This window comes from Mastomys coucha, unplaced genomic scaffold (genome assembly GCF_008632895.1).
Source record: "Mastomys coucha isolate ucsf_1 unplaced genomic scaffold, UCSF_Mcou_1 pScaffold8, whole genome shotgun sequence".
NCBI classification, from domain to species: Eukaryota; Metazoa; Chordata; class Mammalia; order Rodentia; family Muridae; genus Mastomys; species Mastomys coucha.
This window is the reverse complement of record NW_022196914.1, coordinates 58,418,083-58,443,140: the sequence shown is the minus strand read 5'-3', so window position 1 is coordinate 58,443,140 and position 25,058 is coordinate 58,418,083. Positions and strand designations below refer to the sequence as shown.

The following is a 25,058-nucleotide window of genomic DNA, read 5'->3' as shown; positions in this document are numbered from 1 at the left end:
TTTCTTTTTTGATTAAGCATTATGAATGACCTGTTTCATTCCCCTAGAAGAAAAAAAAATGCATTGGTTTTGCATAATGCTGGTATTCAGCTGATAAACATATACAAATTCAGCATGGGTTGGGTATATGAAAAAAGTCAGCCAATAAAACTGAATGTGATGCAGTTTCTGATTATGAGTTCACCCTTGAGCCTTGATATTTTAATTCAACTTGACCTGCATATCAGGAAGGTAGAGGCACTATTTTATGTGATTGGTTAATGAAGTCTTCATTTTTTGACACTGATGTGTTCTTTCAGAGGTGTCTCCAGGGCAGCTGCTGACGGGAGCTTCTACCTCCCTCTCTCTGCATTGTGTGGACCCCATCAACCACCAGTTGTTACTTGAGAGAAAGAAGGAAGATGGAGTGATCCATCAATAGGATTCTTCGGAGAAGTTTCTAGGACACAAAAAGTAGTGTTGTGATCCCAGTTGATGCATGGAAAGCATCAATTTGAAAGGGCTTCTTCTGCACTGAGTGCTCTCATGCACTCCTTTAAAGATCACAACAACCCCTGTTCTCTGATCAGGAGCCAAGTAGTGGTGAAACAATTCACCCAAGTTCACATAGCAGGCTGCAAAACTTGACAGTATACGTAGGACCACAGCTCAGTGCTTACACGTGAGGTTCATCACTGTGCCTTGTTCAAGTCCCTTCTGGACTATGTCACAGTCTTGAGCACAGCCTGGGGTTCTGTTGGTTCCCAAGAGTCTCGCAGCTTCACATGGTAGGATGAGAGTCCTGTGATAGGTACCATGGACTTAACCCAAAGATGTCAGGAACACCAAGGATCCGTGAGGGTTTCCATTACTCCCCAATCTGGGCTGGGTTTTTTGGCCAGAAGTGGGGGCAACAGAATTCTGCTCTTTCCTCTTTATCCAGCTAGCATGAAAAGGAATGCTCTCCTGGGTGCTCAGGGAAAGCCAGGTAGTGTGTTGCTGTAGCCCCTCTGCTTCTCTTTGCAGGCCCTTTGGTAGGCTTGGAGCCGACAGGTATTTGTGAGAACAGAGTAGGCTTGGCTCCTTAGAACTAGGAAACTGCCTTTTAAGTGGTGAGGTGACAGGCCAGAAACCTTTATGTGTCAAGGTCCATTTCTAACTATTAAAAACTCAGGAGAGAAAAAGCTTTCTCTTGTCGATTGCCCCTAATGAGCTTGTTCCTCATAGCATCCCAGGTATGAAAAGCCATGGAAGTCCAGTGCACACGTGCATTCTTGGGAGCACTTGGCTGGCTCACAAACAGCCGTGGCTCTCAGGAAGCCTGTGTGAGTGGCACGGTGGTATCCTGTGAGCTGAGCTGCTGGGAAACCACTCCCCTACCTCCTTATCTGCATCCTGAGCCCTGACAGGAGATGAGGTGACAGGGCCAGACAGTAGAAGTGATGACACCTTTCTCTTTGGCTGCCTGGGTGGTCTTCATTCCTACCACCTGAAAAGATGATTAGTTACTGGGTGGAAGGGAAGCTTCCAGATCATAGGCCCGCCCTCCTTGTTGTTTTGCAGATAAGGACACGGAATCTTGACAGGGAAAGAGGACATACATGCCCAAGATCAATCTGATTATGATTGTTGATGTCATCCAACAGTTTGTAACGTATCCATCTTAAAGTCCTTAGTAATACTTCATGTTGAAATCTCAGATTATGGTGTTCACTGAACTCTAGGCTCTCAACTTTCCTAATGCTGCAGCCTTTTAATACGACTCCTCATGCTGTGGCGACCCCCAACCATAAAGTTATTTTTGTCACTACTTCATAACTGCAATCTTGCTCCTGTTATGAATCATAATGTAAATATCTGATATACAGGATATCTGATATGTGACGTTGAGAGCTTCTGGTCTAGGTGGAAAGAATTGAGGCAAAGGACACAGGTTTTAAAAATTCTTTAAAATGGCTAGCCCTTTAAGAGGATTTCAGGTGACTTGTTGTAAAGATAGTAAAGAGATAGGGAAGAGAGACAGAATAGTTATTAATGGATAACAAAGGAAAGACCTCATAAAAAGTCAGAGAACAGAAGTCTACCAAACTTCTAGGTTAGAGGCAGCTGAAGGGACACCCAGAGTAATTTAATTCTCATTATCTTAACATGCTATTGCTTAGTATCGCATTCTTAGAGAAAAGACAAGTTCTTACTTCCTACCAACTTCCTGCTGACATCTTTGAGTCTATTCAGGCAAATGGCTACCCTGCCACCCTGACACTTAGGCATGATGGGTAGCGTCCAGGAGGAGGTACCAGAAGGTGTGTTTCTAAGACACCGTTTTCCTGGTGCAGTATTTGGCTCATAGTGATTTTAGCTTTTACCTAATAATTTAGTTGTCCCTTGAGAGCCTGTCATACTATTTGCTTCTAAAAACAAGGACATGTCAGGGCACACCAAAGGCAGAACTGCAAGCCAAGGAGGTCTCATTAGAATCCAGTCACCTCAGACCAATGGTGCAAGTTGGCTGTTATTTTATATCTTGTTATACTATTTTATTGCATTAAAAGCTGTTGGACATAAGCAAACCAAATCTCTTTATCCGGTACAATGCCTCCCCAATGGTATGTTTTAGAAACACACTACTGTAGAAGAAATTCTTCCCAGAAGCCTAGGATAATGATTCCCAGAAGAGATAGCATTTAATTTATTCTCTTAACATATATTAAATAGTATGTATCTCTTACCAAATGCTGTTAGGTGATGAGATTACCAAAGCCATTTTGGTCTCTATTCTGGAAGATTTTGAAGGTAGTAGGTTCTCTGTAGAGGGAGAGGACTCCTGCTGTCTTCCAGAGCTGGGGTTAGGGGAATTTAGTACACATGAAAATGAAAGGGCGGACAAGCTGAAGGATGATGAGATGAAGCAAGGAACCCAACTCAATCCCACAGGCAATAGAGAGGGAGACGAGAATTTAAGGAGGGGGAGAGACGTGATCATCTGTGTGCTTTAACATTAATTAGACACAAGATTTAATTACATAAAAGGGAAAACATGAAAGGACCAGGGGAACAGGCAAGTGTACGACTCTGGTGTAGAGAGCCGGCTTGTACCTTGTTGACTCAAAGCCTTTAAACCATATGGGAAAACAAGACCTGCAGACTTGACTATGTGAAGATCCGTGGGTCACCAAATGAAAGGCAGCTTACAAATGGGGAAATGGGCTTGTGGGGTAAGAGAGAGACTTGAGAGGGTGTGAGGCTGAGAGTAAACAGACTGTTCTATATATGTGTATGAAATTATCAAAAAACAAAGTGAATCAATTTAAAAAGAAAGTATAACAGGAATTGGAGTTAAAACCACAAAAGACGCTTAAAATGTTTTTAAGATAAAAAAGGACAAATTTGGATGGATGAGATGGTCCAATGGGTAAAGACACTTGTTTGCCAAGCCTGACCACCTGAGGGAGATCCACCCCAGTATCCACACAGCAGAAGGAGAGAACCAGTCCCAACAAGTGACCCTCTGACTTCTTTGCACATAACAGCCCCAACACATGTACACGTCCATAAATAAATGAACAACTAGCTAACTAACAACTAACTAACAAATAAATAAATAAATAAATGTGATTTACATTTTTAAGGAACAAAATTGAGTAAAGTTAATGGTCTTGTTATGCAAATGACTCTTACACATCCGTGAGAAAAAACATACCACATAGGAAATAGGCCCAGAGCATGAATAAAATATTTGCAAAAGGAGACATTAAAATTATTAAAAAGTTAAAAAAAATGTTTAAAATTTACTAGTTAAAAGAAGTGGAAATGCTGGGCAGTGGTGGCACACACCTTTAATCCCAGCACTTGGGAGGCAGAGGCAGGCAGATTTCTGAGTTTGAGGCCAGCCTGGTCTACAGAGTGAGTTCCAGGACAGCCAGGGCTATACAGAGAAACCCTGTCTCAAAAAAAAAGAAAAAAGAAAAAAAAAAGAAATGGAAACACATAGCTGTTTTTCACTCGCTAGACTGAATAAGTTTTTCTTTTAAACAAAGCAAGTGATGCCTGTATTGGGTCAAAGTTAGTACTTGCTAGCACAGTCTGGGGGAAGGTGTTTTAAAGAACAGTTTACAACATGCATCACACCCTGCCTCAGCAAATTTACTCTCAGGAATATATCCTAAGGAAATGTGCCAGCTTAGTGCTCTCTCCCCCATTTCAATGGTACTTACGGTGGGAAAACAATACAATACGGAAGAACCCCAAAAAAGCTAAAGTGGCGGCCCAAACCCACAAGCAAACAATATACATGCCCAGCCCTGCTATTGAAGTTTGTTCGAAAGAATGGTAAAGGCACACACAGATGCCAAGCAGCCATTCAGAAGGGTAGAGTGCTCTGCTTACTGACCTGCAAGCATGCCAACAAACGCATTCGAGGAGAAAGATACTGGAAAACAACCGCAACGAAAAGCTCTGTTTTGAAAATATCTGTGTAGATAACAAAAGTTCTGGGAGCATGACAGCAAAGCGATATGTCTAATGTTCTCTCTTTTATTTTCTCAGTCTTCTAGATCAAACACAGATCACTAGGAGAAATAAATATTCTAAAATTTTGAAATGATTCATCAGAGGAGCAATAGATGAAGGTTACTTCCGGTTTTGGCATGATCCAGTGAGAATGAAGACGGTGTGGATGCACTCAGTGATGTCTGTTTCTGACTGTTTATTAGAAGCACCTAGGCTGGGCACCAAAATAGAGGAGACCTTCCTGGGCGGGGCGTTGGTGCTAGTATATTGTATCTGCTGACATGTAGCAGATACCTTGAACACTGGTCATCAGACACGGGCCCAGCACTCTAGGGACCAGCGTGGACTGTGGAGGGAAGCTGTTTGGAGTTCAGATTGTGTTTCAAGAGTGAGATTTCTAAAAACAACAACAACAAAAAAAATTAGTTTAACATTCTGTCCCAGTTGCCATGAACTCAAAACTTGACATGCCCTGTAATCATCTGAAAAAGAGTCTCAGTTGAGTAATCATCTTTATCAGATTGGTCTGTGGGCTCCTCTGTGAGGGATTGTCCTGAAAGTCTTAATTGACAGAGGAGGGCCCCGCCCACTGTGAGCCACTGCTGTTTTCCCAGTGGTGGTCCAGTCTGGGCTGTGTAAGAAAGCTTGTTAGGCATGAGCCAGAATGTCAGACAACAGGTAGTGTTTCTCCATTATTTCTGATCTAGATTTCTGCTTTGAGTTCCTGTTCTGACTTCCCTCGGTGATGAGCTATGCCCTTTTCTCTCCAAGTCACTTCTGGTCAGAGTGTTCTATCACAGCAATAGAAAGAAAACTAAATACAGTCCCACAGAGTTAGCTTTGGTGAGCTTTCTTTCAGCATGTATAGCTCTCAAGCCCAAAATGTATTGCTGAGCAGAATAACAATGGCTTCTGTGGATGAACTACATCGCGCTGCTCAAATGGAGGCACTTCTAGCATATTCTGAATGCTAAGATGCTACAGGAGAAGGCATCTCATCTCTTCAAAGCCCCAGTGGTGAGTTAGTGCTAGGTAGAACTGCGAGGCAGAGTTATAATACTACAAAGAAAGAATGATATTTCCTACTTGAGTGAGCAGGAATGGTGGCTTCCACTGGGGCTTCGGCAGTTTCCATGAGAATGGTCCCTGGAGGCTCATGTGTTTGAACACCTGGTCTCCAGTTGATGAAACTGTTTGGGAAGGATTAGGAGGTGTGGTCTTGTTGGGGGAGGTGTGAGGTTTCAAAAGATTGTCTCCATTCCCAGTCTCTCCCTCTCTGCCTCTTACTTGAGGATCAAGAAGTGAGCTCTCACCTTTTCCTGCCACCATACCTTTGCTTCCCCATTGCTGACTCTACCCACCTGACACTATAAGCCCAAATCAAAGTCTTTTATAAGTTGGTTATGGTGTCTTCTCATAGTGATAGGAAATCACCAAGGTGGAGAGTCTTTGGAGGAGTACTTTGGTTTTAAGGTCTATTAAAGCTTGCTGTTTTATTATAAGCCACGCCCTAAGTGGGTAGGAGGTGACGTCCCAATAATTCAGCACACTGCAATAGTTTCCCTTAAGGTTTAAAAATTATGATTTGCTTTTAGTTGCTATCGATCTTCATACGTTACTCTAACAGGAAGGGAAACTCCACACATCCTCAGTAGGCTTTGACGCCACAGGTTGTTAGGGCAGTTTGGGGAGAGATCTTAAGGGGTGTCAGGTAAATACGGATAAATTTTGGTACACTGTGTGTATTGATATTTCCTTTCTAGATCACACCAGGGGGACCTTGAATAGTTATGGGGGAATTCTATTGGATTTTGGCTGGGGGTGGAGTTGATATCTCTCACTTCTGATTGACTGAGAAAAAAATTAATGAAGCCGTTACAAGCAATATCAAAATATCAATCATACTTTCCATAATTAGGCACTCCTTTAAAAATAAAAGTTACACAACCTATTTTGTGCTTGTCTTTGACTTCATCCCAACACCAGTGGGAGGAAAGAAACTTTGGTTGCAAACAAACCTGACAGTGACTTTGACTTTGCAAGTTGGGGCGGAGAACATTACTTTGTCTTCTCTCCCACCTGGGATCCATGTTCCATAGATGCTTGCTTGAGTAAGATTATCCCACGACCTGGGCAAACCAGACAGGAAATGACAACATTTCCCCCAAAGGTCTAAGGGTGCATTAAGATATTGGCCTGGTCCCAGACCAAATAATGAGGATCCTCTTCAAAAGGTCTCAGGACTAGGAATGCAGACCCAGAACCTCTCTGAAAAGGCATGAAAGCACGGTGAGTCACTGACTGCTGAGAGCAGACTGGGGTGGGGGGTAGGTGGGCACATCCAAATTACCTTTCCACTTGTCTTGGACATCAAAGTGTATGAGTGAGAGCTCACCTCTAATTGGCAGGTTAAAATGCAGGGCAGGTGTCAGCAGGTCTCCAGGAAGATAAGAACCAACAGCTTTGAATCTCAAACCCAAGATCTTCAGGTTTCAACGCAGCTGGTCTTCTCTAGTTGGGACAGTCTTGGGGTTGTGACTGGCCATACAAGCCCTAGGGCAGAGGCTGTGGGATTCCTGCTGGGGTCTCCAGACACGAAAAAATGCTCAGGAACTACTCAAAAGACCTCATCTCCATTTACATTTTTCAGGACTAGATTACTTAGTAAATAAAATCTAGACAAAACCAAAATATATTCCTAAGTAATGTGCCTTCTGTGTTCCTAAATGTGCGTGCCTCCTCTTAAAGGCACGGGGAGTTTTTTCGCACCCTACTAGAGATAGATTTTCATCTAGTTTCTCTATTCCCTACATACCACTTGACTTACAATAGGATTATGTCCTGATAAATCCATCTTAAATAGAAAATATCATGACAAGTGCATTTAAAAAGTCAGTCCTCAGAAACACAGTCCACTGTAGAGAGTCATTGTTGCCACTGGTGATCATAAGGCTAGCTGGGAGCACCATCAGGGTTAGCTGGGAGCACAGGCAAGGGTTAGCTGGGAGCATCTGCTCTCTGTCACCACGTGTAATCTCAAGAGACTGTTGTGTAACTGTTTACTATGTGTCTAGCATGAGGAAGGTCAAAACTCTAAACTCAAAGTTTGCCTTCTACTGACTACATATAGCATCCACATCCTTGAGAATTTTAAAGAACATTAAGTCAAACCATACACACAGACATATACTTGTGAATTCATATATGTATATTATTGTGTGAATTTACAAGTTCAGCTTAATACACACATATGTACATACACATACAACATACAACATATACATTACATATACATACACATACACATATGCATCATATACATATACATATTTTGTTCCTACACAGGAAGTCAGCTTTAGCTAGGTATGGTGGCTTATTCCTGTAATCCTGGAATTTGGGAGGTGGAGGTAAGAAGCTCAGGAGTTCAAGTTTATCCTTGGCTGTATAAGTTTGAGATAAGGCTTTTCTGCCTAAGAGCATATCTCAAAACAAAGGCAAAGGGGAAAAATAAAGAAGTCAACTTTATATACTTGTGAGTTTGGCTGTTTCCCTTATATTCACTTATGAATGGATTCTGGAGGGCATTCTGTGCCAGCCTAGCCTTGACTGATTTACGCCATGAATGTCATTGTAGGCTTGAGTTACAATTAGGTCACCAGCCCCCTCACTTATTTGGCTTTTTTTCCAGTCTGTCAATGCTGCAATGATTGTCTCGCTATAGCTATCTCTAAGAATGTGGAGATATTCCTGAGGTAGTCAGTCGTATTGAAAGTACAATCTAGCAGTCGCTTCAAGCGTTTTAAGTTTTCATATAGACACACTCTCCCCTGCTAAAAGGCCAGTTGACCATCCTTCTTGGATACAACAAAGACTGCATGAGACCTTGAAAATGGGTATGTGATATAAAAGAAGAAAGCCATGAGGGCTAATTGTTTATGATCTTCATGCAATGTGACCTCAAGAAGAGACCGATGCATGGAAAGTCACCTGAGAGTCATCCCACCTGTGAGGGAGGGGATAAGGAATATGTGCAAAGGAGCATCCAGTTTTATCTGGGGATGGAGAGACGTTCTGAATTCTGTTTGCCCAAGTGATTATGCTGTACCACTGAGTTGTATATTTTTCTAAGGGATCAATTTTATGGTATGTGGGTTCTATCTCAGTAAAGCTGGTGTGTGTGTGTGTGTGTATGTGTGTGTGCGTGTGTGTGTGTGTGTGTGTGTGTTTGTGTGTGTGTGTGTATAGGCCAGTAGTCATGCTGGGTGTCTTCTTCAGTCTCCCTCCCTTCATTGTTTAAGGCAGGGTCTCTCATTTAACCTGGAGTTTACCAATTCAGCTAGAGTGGCTGACCAACAAGGCCCAGGACCCCCACCCCAACCCCCTGCCTCCCCTGTTCCAGGATTACATATGAAGGTCACAGTGCTTTGTGTTTCTACTTAGATTCTGGGGATCAAACTCAGGTCCTCATGCTTGCTCCGCAAGCCCTTTACAGACTGAGCGTATTTGAGTACTCAGCTCTCTCGTCCGTGACACAGTACAATCAGATCTTTTATCACCATCTTAGTCACAGGCTTTCTCTATTCTTCTTAAAGAACGAGGACCCTGCAGGAAACATGATAAAAAAGCTCAACAGGGGATGTAAGATTCAGCCAATCAGCTAACAATGAGTATGAAAGCAACAGTATACAGAGCAAACTTGTTAACAATTGCCAAAGAATTTGATAGTGTAGTTAAGGCAGACATTTCCAAAAAGAGAGGAGGGACCCATTATTCCACCCTGCATGATCTCCACTATACTTTTGTGTACTTGACCACGGACTTTATGCTACATCAGGGTACAAAACAGAATCCACAATTGCCTTCAGTGGGGAATGCACATAAGTCTCTGTAGGTAAAGACAACGTGGAGCTCGAGGAAAGATGTGGTTGATTTCTGCCCACGATTCCAGGGCTAGTCTTAAAGCTCGCTGGTGTTTTTGACAATGCGGGTTTACTTTAGATTCTATTTCACCCCTGTTCACCTCTCACCTCTCGATTAACCCTGCTAAATTCTTCTTTTTCTATGACGTCTTATATTTCAACCTGCTTGTGCCCTGTGGGATTAAAGGCTAAACACTCCCTAACAAGAATAATCCCGTAAGTGGGCAGAATTCTAAGACTGTCAGGCATTTGATCTCAGAGGAGAGGGTGTGGGGAGGAGCAGAGAGAAGGTAGGAAGTGAGGATAGTAAGAGGTTTATGATTTGCACCTTGGTAATTGATTGCAAAGGGACTCTCCAAGCCAATATTTGCATGAAAAAAGCCTGTCTTAATTCCCAGGAATAAGCTCATTTCCCCCTACTTCCTTTGAGAAACAAAAGGACCCCCAAGAAACTGAGCTCCATAGCAGAGGCCTTGACACCCTTGACAGTTTGGGACTCAGCTCATATGACTTTAATAAAATACGAGCTCTTATACAGGAGCATTGCTGTGTGGGAGCCTCTGGCCCCTCCTTGCTGGTCTCTGCATGTACTGGCTCACTAGACCCTCTCAGCTCTCCAACTGCTACTCCAGACTGAAGTCATAATGATGCCCTGGTCCCCGTGTGATGGAGATGGAGCCATATTTGTCAGTTTGTATTATTTTGTTGCAGTAGTCCAAGCTGGTTTATAGATAACTGCCATCTTGTAGAGTAGGACATTGAGACTAGAGAGGTTAAGAGATTTGCGCAGTAAGAAGAAAGGGATGAGGCATGATCAGACCCACGCAGTCCCTCCAGCATGCTCTCCTCTCTGCCATGGCCATGTGGTTACAAGGAAGGCTACATTGTCCCTGTGCACTGTCCATTTCTCCTTCAGTTCCCCTGAAACTCCAGTCGTGCCCACCAAGGACTCACAGGAGACAGTTCTTGCTTCTGTTGTAGTCCTCCCTACCCCATATTTTGAATGTCATACCTTCCATTTAACTGTGGGGCCCATAATTACCGTGTGAACAGGAATTCCAGGAACAAAGTTGTGTCTGCAAATGTCGATTGATTACAACTTCAGTAAAGTGAAGAGGTTGGAATGTTGCAGATCCAGAGCCTAATTGTAATTTTTTTCTTGGGTTACCCTTAGCCCACTGAATAGCCATTTCTTACCTATTTCCATGCCAGACCTAACACTGTGACTACCAGATGAAAAAAAAAAAATTGGAATGCATTGATTTGTCAGACCACCAGCTTCCACCAACTCGAAAGCTAAACGCGTCATCAGATAGCAGATAAGCCGTATAGCTGAGATTTCCCCACTCTTGTAACCCACCTTTCTCCTGTTCCTACCAGTGTATTGAAAGGCATCTTCATTTATTACTTTCTTTGTTCTGTTATTTTAAAAAGTTCATGAAACTGTTTCCACGTAGGAACATGGAATTTGGGGTAATCTGTGTTCCGGGGCCATAGCCACTCATATTTCACTCCAGAATAGACTACTTTTTACCTCCTGTGAGGTGAGAGCTGCTTTCTTGTGTCAACATAGGGATATTTTTCCAATTCTGAGTCTTCTTACTATGCGAGTCTCTTACCCTCTCTGGTCTCGATGTCCTTCTCTATGCTATGGTGCTTTGGTGGGTATTATATAAGTCCTTCCTCACCTTGACAGAGTCTCGTATATAACACATCGGTCTTGAGAATAACAGTAGCTGAGGATGACCTTGAACTTCATATCTTTTCACCTCTCTCATCAAAGGGCAGGATTACAGGTGTGCACCCCCATGCTTGCCCAAGTGATGCTGGGAAGTAAACCCAGATAGGCTCAAGGCATGCTGAACAAGCATTCTACCAATGAACCGCATCCCCAACCCACGAGTCAGTTTTGTATTGTTAATCATTTTGAGTTGTTTGTCCAGAAGAGTATCCTATCATGGGAGGCTGTTTGGACAATAACACAGCTACCCAGAAGACCAGCGTAAGTCCTAGAGCAGGCACAGACCTAGTGACCTTTTGCTGTTTATGCCAGAACAAACTTGGTGGATGGCAGCAGGAGCAGCAGTCAGAGATTAAGAACTTCTACTTTGCTCTGGGCCACTTGCTCATAGAAAAGTGGTTGGTTGCTGGTTGCTAAGAAAGCAGGCTCTGAGATAGAGTTCGGGTACAAGATGCGCTCCAGAGGGTCCTTGGGATCCTTATCTGGGGAGGGGAGAATGCCGAAGAAACAGGACTCGATGCAGGAGGAAGCTGTGATGTGGGTGTGGGGATGGCCTTGGTCAACCTCTGATCTTCCTACTCAAGAATATTCAGTCATTGGATGTGGGCTACCTGGATGAGTGTGACCTTGGGCAAGGTGGCCACAGACGGGAAGAGTAGCTGGGACAATGAGCTCTTCACATCTGCATGGTGTCCTGCAGTGTCATCTCCATGATAACTGCTTCCAGCAGACTGTTTTGGCAGCAGAGGAGCCCAGCACAGAGAGTACTTTCACTGCTTTCAACTACGATCAACTCTTGAGCCAGATTCTTTTATGACTCTTGGCAGATGGCCAACAACTATAGGACTGGAGATGGTCTTTTGGATCTGCACGTCTGTTCTCTTGCGCATGGCATTCCCTGTGATGAACACTCTGGCTCTAACAGTCTACCTTTTAATCTGCCCATCTTTCCTTCATACCTCAGAGGGAGAACATTCCCCTCCTCCTCTTTGCTCTAGTCTCCCACCTGTAATTTTGACTAGATTTTCTTTTTTATTGCCATAGCAAATAATAGGAAGAGATGAAATGGCTGAGACAATTTAGCTCAAGGAGTTTGGTTTAAAGAGAGGCTCTGCCGCTTATCAAATACATGACTCTGGCCGATTTACCTAAGCTCACTGTACCTCAGCTTCCTTATCTGTAAAATGTGGATATGAAAAATACCTTCCGAGTGCTATGCCTAAAACGAAATAAGTTAGTGTCGTGCTGTGGTGCTTGTCAACCCAAGACCTCCTATTGTAAAGATCCTGTCAGATGTGCTCCTCTCTGCTCCTGGCTCTTCTTTAGGGAGTCCTTCCATCTTTTGGTCCCTCTTCCTCCCTCTCTATTGGAGACTGCATTACATAAATGCTTATGTTTTCAAGTCACAGCTGCTTAACTCAGAGAAATGGACATCTTAGCTGGGATGGGAAATGTACCCTCGGAGTGAAGGAACCTGAACCAGTTAGCTATGGGTTACTGAACTGAAAGGGTCGGTGCAGTTAGGTCTGAAGCCATTGCCACAGTCTTGATGCATGAAGAAAGAGAGCATTTCGGTTAAGATGAACACACAGTTGGCACAGACATATGAGAAAACCAGAGAAGAGAAGCCGCATGGCCTGCAAAAAACAGGGAGTCCTCATAAGATGAATGTTCCAGCTCCTGAGACCAGCCTATGTTGAGCAATCTGTGTGCTGTCTCTCCAGATCTCCAGCTTTGAATTCAGTCACCCTCTAGTTCCTAACCTCTATTAGAAGAACTTCAGGGTATGTGTTCAAAACACTGAACTTTAGTGAAGAAAGAACGATCTAGAAGTCTCTCTCTCACACACACAAATATACACACACACAAACACACTAACACATACAAATACACATACAAACACACACACACACACACACACACACACACACACACACACACACACACACACACACCCTGGTTTTTAAAGATACAAGAAAGCCCCCCTGGATGGGAAGTAGTGATTCACAAAAGTAACCTTACCAACTTCAACCACATTGTGAAGCTGAGGGACACATTGTTGATCAGAAGCATAGAAGCAAAGACTCTCAATGTGAAAAGAGCACTTCCCATGCCCCAGGACCCTGTGTGGAGAGAGCTCAGTAGATAGAGTACTGGCTGCACACGGACCTGAGTTTGGATACTTAGCACCCAGGGAAAGAGTTGAGCTGGCGCCATGCACGCGTAAGCCTAGCACTGGAATTTGATGGAGACGAGCGGGTTCCAGGAACTCCCTGGCTAGCCAGCCTAGCCAAATTAGTGAATTCAAGGTTCAGCAGGAGATCCTAGCTCCAAAAATAAAGTGGAGTACAAATAAGGAAGATTCTGTACATAAACCTCTGGCTTCTATAGGCATGCACACACACGTACACACACATATGTGCATATACCCATATATGTACACACACACACACACACACACACACACACACATAAAATAAAGAAGAGAAGCCTACTTCGTGCTGAAGGTTTGTTTCCAGACCAGTTCTGGTCTTGGCTCAGAATGTGGAGCAGGTGACACTGAGCAGGATGGAGTCATGATCAGAGGTACAAGTCATGTTTTAATACATTGATGCATTGCTTGCTAAAGAAAAAAAAACATGAACAAACACACACACAAATACGTACATACAGTTTCTTAAAAGAAAAATGGAAAGTTTTATTTGTAATAGTTTATTCAGTGCTTTTGGGGGACCACCCTGAAATGATATCTTATTATTAAAAAAATGTTTACAGATTGTTAGTGGGTAATTTTAGTGGGAACTCCTCCCAATCCTGTACAATCGTTTGATTGTCATTTAATAAGCCTTCATGTGTTTTTTGTATACATGCCAGAAACTGGGAAAAAAATAAGGAACTATAATGCCAAATTATTTTGTAAGCTGTGTGGTTTCCAGTTCTTTGATTTGAATAGAACTTAGAAGAGTTATGTTTCACCTAGTGTGTTTTTAGCTTATAGTGTGTGTGTGTGTGTGTTTGCGTGCGTGCCCACGCGTGAGCACCCTCCACAAAGCACAAGAGGAAGTTGGAGAACAACCTTCAGAGCCTGTACTCTCCTTATTCTGCTGAAACAGTCCCCCTCATTTTCACTACCGCACAGTGTGTTTGAGCCTAGCTGCCCAGTGAATTTCTGGTTGATTCTCCTGGTTCTGCAAGCATCTTGTTGTAGGAGTGAGTACCAGGGTTACAGATGTGAGGAACAACAGACTGTGATTCAGATGGCGAGCACTTTTAACCATAAAGCCTCTTGCTGGCCCAACACAATGGACCATTTTTTTAATTAAAATACTTATTTATTAATTAAAATACTTTGCTAATTTTATTATACTTTTGCCAAAAATATGGTTCTGATTATTTTTGCTAATGCTTTTTCTTTGCCATAGCCTTTGAATTCATACTTTTAAAAAGATGAAGATGATATAACTCATTAACTTTAAGAACTATTAGCATGGATCTACTATATTAACTTGTAATTAAATTAGCCAAATAATTATCGCCTGCTGCCAAAAGACTATGACTTTAATTTTAGTATAAGCTCTAAAGAGAAAATCATTATGAAGTGCACCTTAAGATAGGTCAAGATTAAAAATGATGAAAATTAAATATAATTGGCTCATTTTAATAATATAAATACAGAATTATAAAAGAATATTGTCTTCTAATTTGTAATAATGTGAGATAACTTGAAGGTAATGAAAGCTAAATGTAAAAAAAAAAGAAATGCAATGAATTTATTCATAACTGGTAATTGTTATGACAGTGGTTCGGCAAACTTTTGTGTTCATGTGGAGATTAAACTGTTTGGTATTTGAGGACAATAAAATCGCATGCAAAAGTAAAGGTAACTCCAATAATTTTATTAGACATTCTTTTGTACATTTAATAAAAGAGTATGTTATATACCCATGAAAGTTAACTATCTGTCAAAGAATATATAATTGCATTTTTAAAGATTAGTAGTAGAAAATATTATGCACATTATTAAAAGAAATAGAATGAAGACTGACCATAATTGGGATACATATATAGTCAAATTTGATAAAATATATTTCAGATATATTATTAATAAATATATATTAAATGAAAACAATCACTTAAAATTTGGGGGGCTGCTGAAGAGATGGCTCAGCAGATAAGAGCACTGACTATTCTTCCAGAGGATCTGGGTTTAATTCTCAGCACCCAAAGGGAGCTCACAATCATGTGTAAGTCCTGTTCCAGGGGATCTGACACCTTCATACAGATATACATGCAGTCAAATCCCCAATGTACATAAAATAAAAATAATTTAATTAAAAAAATTTTTAAGACAGGATTTTACTATGTATCCCTGGCTGGTCTTGAACTCACAGAAGCCTGTCTGTCTTAGAGTCCTGTATGCTGGGATTAAAACCAAGAGGTCTATTCTAATGTATTGTGAGAACTAGATTATCACAGACACAGTCTGTTTATGTTTGAAAGGATACTTAGAAACCTGAACTATTTGGACTATGTGTGTTTTTCTTTCCAGGTAGTAACATATTCCAAAAATATTCCTTTGGGGAATAATTGATTATTGTGACTCTTATTTAAATATCTGGGTTAAAGCCATTTAAGGAGTCCAGTATTTCTCTGGTCTCTTTTGTTCAGTCTGCTGGGACTCATTATTGAAAGGGAAGGATTGTGACAACAGCTGATACAAAGAAGGAGAAAAATAATAAAAGGGAAAACAAAACCAACAGTCAATCACACACACAAGACAACTCTATACCACCAACATGCCCACTGCAGATCTATTGGACCAAAACACACCATGGTGGAGACATGGGAGCCAGAGACTTCTATGGCCCTAAATCCACAGCGTCTGGTACCCTGGAAAGACCCAACCCTGCTGCCATGTGCCAGGCTAAGTGAGAAGAGTGAGGACTCGGCTTTCTTTTATGTGGCTCGAGGAAGTTCTTTTGGGACAGATTAGTGTTAGGGAAAAAATACATACAGAAGCTAAAGATCTGGGGGAAATTGTCTCTAAGATATACTTTCTTGAAATGTAGCTTTTTGAAACCTACACTCTGCATGCTTGTCTCTAAAAATCAAGAGTTTTTTCTCCCCTTTTCTTCTTAAAATACATTATTAAAGCCATCAAGGAAGCATTAAATTAAACAAAAAAGGAAGAAGTCAGTAGGTCACAGTTGCACTGCCCCGTATGCACCACCATCTGTGCTCCTTCCACAGCTCTGTGGTGTGTAAACACGTCTCTGCAATGCCGGCTGATGTAAAGCTAGACATTTGAGGTTTGATTTTCCCCCATTGTTTTTCTTTCAGATAATATTCTAAGCCATACCCAAAGCCCACCCAAAACATCCATCACCACCCATACTGAGGGCACTCTGACTTAGGTTAGTGTGGTAGTTCTCACAGATTATAGAGCCACAGGTTTAGAAAAGCAGTGCCCTATTTATTACCATAGTCAAAAGCCCTAGAATCAAGGTGTCAGCCCGACTGTGTTCTTTCCAGAATCTTCCAGGGAAGACAGCCACTCATGCCTTTTACAGGTTCAAGAACCACCCACGTTCTTGGAACACAGCTCTCTTCTAAATCATTAAAGGCAATAGCAAAGCATCCTCAAATCTCTCTGTGAGTCTCCCATCATGCACTTCCATCAGTTAGAAATTTGTGATCACATCCGTCCTACCTGAAGAAGCCTGGCTAATTCCCTCATCTCAAGTCCAGCTGATTGGTAACCTGCACCTTAATTTCCTTTTGTCATATAGCCTCATATATTCATAGGTTCTAGAGACTACACTATTATCCTTAGAAAGACATTATCAACCTTCTACAGACCCTAAAATCAGCACACCACCAAATCCCTCTTTTATTTCTGGAAAAAAACAAGAAGGACCATTTGGTGTTATTATCATTCCATGTTGTTTGCCTGCCAACAGTGCAGTGAGCCCTTCACTGAAACATATTTAGGAACAGTTTCTGCTCAATGTGCTTACAAACATGATTATTGTTAACATTTTCAATTATTTAACATTTATTGAGCACCAACCATGCGCTAAGTACTCTCTAAAACATACAATTAGTCATAGTCAGTGCCTAAAGCTCTTACTATTTAAAATTAGACAGACAGGTCTAAAATTAGACAGACACTGATGTCTATAAATAGGAATGCTTTGTGAGAGAACTGGAAATCCCAGACTACTCAATACTTTATGTGAGTGTTCTCTAAACACATCCCTGGTCTTATGAGTCCTAGCAAAGTGTACTCTTCAGAAAAGAACATCTATGAAACTTTATGTGAAAGAAAGGACAGCTATGTAGGTGCTATTTATAAACAAATAGTTTTTTTTTTATATAAAGTTTGGAACAATGGTACTGAGATTCATTCATGAAAATAAAATCTTGAACAATGCATCAGTGAAAAACATATTTTCAAAAGCTGGTGCTATGACTCTGAAGCAATTCTCTAACAAGCCCAGAAGTCATTTAGAAGACACCTCCTCCCTGTAACTCAAGAACAACCAAGAAACAGCTAAGAAGATTGGGTGAACCATTGTATCAATGTCTCATGTCAGTTGGCTGAAGCAAGAATATGTACATATTATTTATTCTAGAATCCCGTTGAATTTTTTGGCAGTAACTTGCCCCATGTACATTTTACAGGCAAAGAAACTATCAGAGTAAATTCATGTCATACACTTGACCTTTTGTTGAGAAATGGAGCTATGTTCATAATAGCTTTGTTTAATGAAGTCTGAGGATGAAATCACCTCATTCATTTAACCACATTGAGAATCTGAGGTCAAGTGACTTGTTTAAGGTCATGAAACTAATGAGCATCAGAGTTGGAATGAGGATGGCAGTCGCTTGGGAGTATTTTTCCATTTCATCCTGATGCTCCTCATCTTCCTTCTCTCCTGCTCCTCTCTCCATCTACCCCCAACCTACCTTTCCCCACAACCTTTTAAGAGGGGGAGTTTCTGCATTGCCGTGTGCCTGTTATCATCTGTTCCTACATGATAAAAATGTCTTTCCAAATGTTTACAAGTTGTGAAGTGGGCCACGAAGGCCTCTGTCTATAGCTTCCAGGAAAGGCCGAAGGTATGATCCCCTGAAGAGCAACGCCTAGTCAAGATGATAGATGAGGTTTGAGCTTACTCACCTGGCTAACACTTCAGTTATCACTCAGTACCACTCTGGATGGATTCCACAGCCCAGTCATCACTGGGCACAGGGCTGTCATGTTAGGCAGCACCAGCACTACATGCTAACATGTGTTTTCTGTTGGGTGGGAAAGACAGTTACCTTAACTAAACCACCATCCCAGAGTGGGATGGGAAGAAAGAATACTGAGCATGGTTGTTGTTTCGAGAGACCAAGACTTTTAGTGGAAGGGGATCCTAGAGAAGATCTCACTCTTTCCACATTTCAGTTCAGCCCAAGAATGCTATCTCAGCCTTACCAAGTCATTATGAAACAGTTACGTCTCCTCCCCCACCCACCCTACATCACAATGACCACTGTGGATTAGGTGCACCACTATTGTGTCCCTCTCAAGTAAAATCTAGTTCATCTGTGAAGCCTTACTGTGCCTTGGTTTCCCTTGGTGTAAAATAGAAATGACTTTGAACTTTACCCATAGGGTTTGCTGAGGAGGTTCTGCAAAAGAGTCACAGAAAACGTATTTAGAAAAAAAATACAGATATTATTAGTGTTCAACAAACAATACAATTATTGTTATTCATTTTGATACATATGAACGGACAAAGCCAATATCTTCCTTGTCCTCTGGTAGGGCTGAGATAGGGGGATTACTACAATGTACATAGGCTTTGTCCTCAAGATAGAGATAAGAATAATCTGAGAAGATACAGGAAGAAGTTGTCAAAGTAGGCGGTAGGTAATTGTAAAGCTAGGAAGAAAAGATCCAGCAGGGAAAGGAACAAAGACTCAAAGCCAGTAGGTATCTTATACATCTCCAACGTCTAAGACAATTTCAGGTGCTTGGAACGAGGTTAGTGGCATAAAGAGCCCAGAATATATTTTAAAGAAGAACTAAAGAGGCCTAATATAATTAATTTATTACACCAAGGGGGAAAAAGGCTGATCGCACTCTTCACCGTGCCCCATTGACTAGAGGTCTACCTAAAATGAGCTTCTGAAGCAGAATGGCTCAAAAGTTACCAAACAGATTTTTCTGAGTCCTCTAATACAGCATTGTCTGAGAGTAATATAATTTGAGCCACATATGCAACTTCAAATTTTTGCTAGCCACAGCAGAAAAAGGGGGACATGTGAAATATCATTCATCAAAATGTTTTATTTAACTAGCACATTAAAATATTATTTCAGCACATCATTAGTGTAGAATTCTCAATAGGATTGTGTATGTTTTTGTAACGTCTTTGAAATCCACTGTGCAAATTTTTATACTTAATCTTATTCCACACTATGCTTTAACCACAGCTAGTGGTGCTGTATTATAGACAGTGCAAATCTAACAGGTTTTGTGTGATTAGAAATGAAACTCAAACATTGGGAAGATACCGCACAGTGCTGGGGTTGGGGGGGGGGTTTAGTAATCCTCCTCCCCAGCTCAGGGAAGGACAAACACAAACCCAGACTGACACGATGACTAATTAAGACACATGGGTGGGGATAAAGCAGGATTTCCTCCTACAATCTGTCTTTTCCTGACCTTCATTAAGGACAAAGAACATCCTAATGGATGAAGCCTGCGCCTTTAATAAGCTTTTCCTCTGTTATTTCCTATGGAGCCATTCATTACATTAACAAAACAATGGTAGCAAGCTAATGACAGACTGAGGTTGGAACCCCAGGGAAGGCCCTTGTCACTGTTAGCACCTCAAGGCAAAATGCCACTTGGGCCACCTCCTTCTTCCAGCCAGTCAAGAAGACTTTGACCAATACTGTCAGTCAGAGGGTTCAGGAGCTCAAGCGGTTGCAGATGGGTAGATGGTCCACTTGCTGCATCAGCAAAAGCACGTGTGCAAACAAAAAAATGGAAGTCGGTATGGGCAGAGATGGAGCACTCACACTGCCTACTTCCAAACGTTATTCCTATTCCCTAGGGATCATTTGCAGGAAGAGTATTTGTCTTAACTGTTTAAATATGTTTTAAAAGTTTTGGGAAGAATTTTAGATGCACAGAAAAGTTGCAAACCTAGAATGACAAAGTTCCATGAATGATCCATCCAGTTTTTCCCTCACGCAAATATGTTACATTTGTCAAAGCTAAGAAGTTAGCATTAGCAAAATTCTTATTCATTAAATCCCAGATTTAATATTGGACCCAACTTTAACTTTCACCACAAAGAATTACATTAAATTAAAAGATTCAAAGTACCTATTGATTTGGTTTTAATCTTAGAAATTGATCATCTTTATCTTGTTAGCAGGAGAGCTAGGGATGAAAATTGTGAGGCAAGGATTCCGACCCTGAGAATTAATCTTCAGTGTCAGCTTTTGCAATCACCTGGGAAGCGCACTTCTGGATGTATCTGAGCGTGCTCCTGAGGAGTTTTAACTGAATAGGGAAGACCCAGGGTGAGAGGGGGGTATGACCATCCTGGGAGCTGAAACTGTGGCCCTGCCTCCCAGCTGCAAACACAGTGACCACTTGCTCATATTCCTGTGGCTGTGACTTCCCCACCATAAAGCACGACATCCATCCAATCTGTGAGGTCAGTAATCCCTTTCTTGAGTTGCTTTTGTTAGGTATTCTGTCATAACCAACAGAAATAGAACTAATACATAAACCGAAGAACTTTCTTTCCCATTGTGGACACATGGGTAATCTTTCATTATTTGGAGTTGGATCAAAGGGCTTCTCCTGGGTGAAACATTCCTGACCTTACACCAGTTGTGTGGTATGGTGAACAAAACCCTGTGATGCTTTCACATAGTAGTCTGCCATTTCAAAGACAGCCAGATACCAGTTGAACGCTAGTGAGGAACCAGAGTGTTCTTGAGGAGCAAAATTGCTGCAGTTCCTTTCTCTGCTTGCCACCTTTCAATGCAGAAACTACCTCTAAGTTGAGCAATACTACAAGCACCAGGCTTTACTTAGTCTTTCTGCCTAGATGCTCAGTGCTTGACACAATCCTTTACTGTCAAGTACCAGAAAAAGAATGGAGAAATAACCAACACTTAGACTGGTTGGATGTTATTATAGCAAACATTATGAGATGATTTACTTGTAAAGATAAACAGTGTATTTAGCTCTTAGCTTTAGGAGTTCCAGGTCACAGTTGACCCATTGTTTTGGAGATGAGGCAAGGTAGCCCATCACAGTGGGAGAACATGATGGCATGAAAGCATTCACATCAGCAGCTAGGGAGGGAGGGACCAGAGGTTTACAATCCCTGGTAGGGGACACCTAAATGATGATCCTGGCACAAGGTTCCAGCATTTCCTGACATAGTCACCCTAAGAATTAGGATGTAAACACCTGTGCTTCTAGAAGACATTCAAGACTCAAACCATAGCAGAAAATAGTTCTCAGTGACTCCCACCAGGAGGATACTCCCTGGAAAGAAACACAGAGGATCAGATGAATTAGTATAGTATCCAGAGGAAGGAAGCAAGTGCTGTGTTAGAGGGAGATGCAGAAGAAATCTCTTTGTAGGGTTGAAGAGATTGAGAGCTATAAAACCTAGCAAAATAGGCAGAGGCCAGCAGTTCTTCAGGCTATCTGGAGAGGATGGATAAGAAATCATGATCGGGATTGGGATGTGAAATCAGGAAAAGCATTGCAGTACAGTGAGAAAGAAAATCAGGACCATTTTATACTTTATGAACATGTTTATATAACTGGCAAGGACATGGAGGTAAGTAATGGAGAATGTCATATATACATGCATACATATATATGTGTGTGTGTATGCACTATGCATATATGGATGCATAAACATATACATGCATATGTATGCACATATGCATGTGGGAATGTGTGCACATAAATACACATATCTTTACAAACATATTTACATACATATATATACATACATATACATACTAGGGGACAGATGCATGCCTTTGAACATCTCTGTCTATTAATTAGAAATGTTAACAGACACAGACATGTTATAAGGAGAAACTGGTTGAGCATAGAAGTAGAATTGTTCAAAACCAGTTTTTGAAAACACACTAGGTCTAAGAGAAGAATTGGAGGAAAAGAAAAAATATGTGGTAATAGGATGATATAATCTGTTGTTCATTTTCATAATTAGAAATCAAGTGTCCAGTCAATACGGTGTCAAAGCAATTTTGTTAAATAAACAATAGCCAGTGCTTGTGAACTCCTTTAATTTCAAAAAATATTGGATTATACACTTGTTTGTGTGCATTTGTGTTGGAGTATGTGCAAGTAAGTGCAGGTTCTCTGAAGACTAGAAGAGGGTGTCTGATCCCCTAGAGCTGGAGTTACAGGGTTTGGTGAGCTGAATGCTGTGGGTTCTGGGAACCAAACTCAGGTCTTCAACAAGAGCAGCAATGTACTGCTGAGCCGTCTCCCCAGCTCCTGGACCGAAGACGACCAAGTTGCCCCAAGGGTTCCGAGCAGTAGCCAGACAGTCCACTTTTCATGGTTAAGAAGTGAAAGGTATGTATTGGATTCCAGTACTACTGTCAATGGTCAAAGGACAAAATGTGAGCATCTCATGGGGTTAAATGCAAGCATGTTACAGGAAAGGAGAGGCGCCTGATCATTATATATGTAGCTTCTAGCAAGACTTTCCATTGCAAGGGAATATGCTTCTGTGCTTCTCTGATAATCTCAGGAAAGACACGCTGAACCATTTGGCATGGAGCTTCCAGTTTATTTTCATTCCTAAGGGGAACTTTCTGCAGGAGCCAGGTGCCTTAGTGGCTGCCTCTGTGAGCAGTGACAGCCTCGTTTCCAGGGCGTCACTTGCTGAGTGGAAGGCCAGAGGCTCTCGTTGCAGTAATTACTGCCTGTGCTGTGTTTGCACATCTGTGGTGGCCTCCTGAATTGAGTTTCCACCAGACGTATGCACAAGCCCTCCCCCTGGCTCTTTATTTTCAGTGTCGCACCATGAAAGGAAATGAGATTATGGCACAAATCATCGGCCACGTGACTCTAGCATAGGAGGTTAGTGAGATATTGCAGGGATAATTCCACAGCCCCATGGCCCCTGACAATAATTACGATGTGACCACAGGGGATCACCTTCTAATAGGCTTTTGTTCACTGGATTCAGGGTCTGTTGTGTGCTCCAGTTTGGATAATTAAAGTTGTGTCTCCAACGCCACATGTGGTAGCTTATAATTATGTAGTCCAGAGAGGAAGAGGAGTCTGGGTGACTGACATCGGAGCTAGAGTGGAGAAAATGGACCTGTGATGAAGGAGAAAGAAACCAGTCCCCTCAAACAGGGAAACAGGGCTGATGTTCACTCCTCAGTGTCAACTGTTGTATTTATTTTAAGATGGAAATGACTAATTACAGCCCTTCCTGACCCGACCCTCCACCCTCCACAGGGACTCTTTGTAACCCTGTCCTATGGCCTCCAACAAAGAAAAGTAACTGACCTGAGCAAGGAGGAAAATATAAATCACTTATTTATACCCTGCAATGGTTTGATTATTTAATCATTTGCATGTTGAGAGATTTGCATAATAGCAGGAAAAGGCCCATGCTGGCATTTGGCCTCTCTCTCCCTCCTCGTCTCCACTGGACAAAAGAACCTGAGCTCAGCCTCATTTCAGCTCTTGGATTTTGAGAGAAATTTGGACTTTGGAAAATATGGGGTTGTTATTTCAGGGACATAATGTTTGAAAAAGAAACCAAGTCAGAAGACTATATCCCATGGGACTACATATCCCTAGCCAGTCCACAGCTTCCAAGATGCAAAGTAGTTCATACTCCTGAGGAGATCTAGGCAGAAGGCTTTTTGTCAAGGGATGGAGGTGGACTCGACATGTTAAGACTAACCCCAGATTGCCTGAATCTGCACTGTGTTCTTTAAGAGATGGTATCCCATCGTTTTGTTAAAAATGGAAAATTGAACACAGGGCATCTCATCTTAAATCTTTAAAATACTTAGAAGATTCCTGGAATTTAGTTCCAAAAGGCTTTGAATTTTGGATCTTTAGAAGTCGAGTTCTATTTTTTTCTCACACACAAAAAAAAGTGTCTCCGTCACCCACCCAGTTTTGTCAGGTAGAGAAACACACACACCCCCCCCCCTTGTTCTTTTCAACATCATGGTCTCTTTTGAAGCACAGAAAATTTATTCTTCACCACTGTGGGAACAACAATTGATATCCAAATTGCTGCCCTTTCCCAAGGCTTCGCCTTCGTGAAAATGAAACATATTTCGCGCTAGGCACCATATGGTGTTTGTGAAGAGTGGACACGCGGATGCTTCCTAATTAAAGCATTAAAGTTTGTCATGAGAAATGGCAGCCGCAGATGACTTTGGCTCGGTGCGTGCCTGGGAGGAGGTGGCCGGGATGGAATCCCAGAGAGTGGATGAAGTGGTAGGCTGATGCCCAGCTCTGCTAACGCACGCTCTGATTGGTCCTCAGGGAGCGGATAATGGCAAGAGGCAGTTAATTTGAAGATAATTGAGAGATCTCTTTCCTGACTTCGCACAATAAAGCAAGGTGCTGGGGCTCAGCTGGCACTTGCACTCTGGCTGGAAGAAAAGGCCTGGAATTGGTCAGGGGAGCTGCCTCTTTCCTTTTTCTCAGACAAAGCTGAGGAGCCCCTTTCCTAGGTTCCCCGGCTCCCACACTCCCACTCCCAGACGTGCACTCATGTTTATTGTGTCTACCCATACACAGGTCATAAATAAGAGCTTCCAAAGAGATGCTATCTGAGGGTCGGTGTGATGCATTCTGGGAA

At 41.9% G+C, this 25,058-nt stretch overlaps 1 long non-coding RNA gene across 1 annotated transcript; it reads right to left on the bottom strand.

The window, feature by feature from the left end:
- Positions 1-4,653: 4,653 nt before the first annotated feature.
- LOC116083675 lies at positions 4,654-18,598 on the bottom strand. Its single transcript, XR_004115853.1, has 4 exons — positions 18,475-18,598; positions 6,884-7,074; positions 6,507-6,617; positions 4,654-4,885 (listed from the first exon to the last, which is right to left on the bottom strand). It is a non-coding gene; the product is annotated as an uncharacterized LOC116083675 (long non-coding RNA).
- Positions 18,599-25,058: the final 6,460 nt, after the last annotated feature.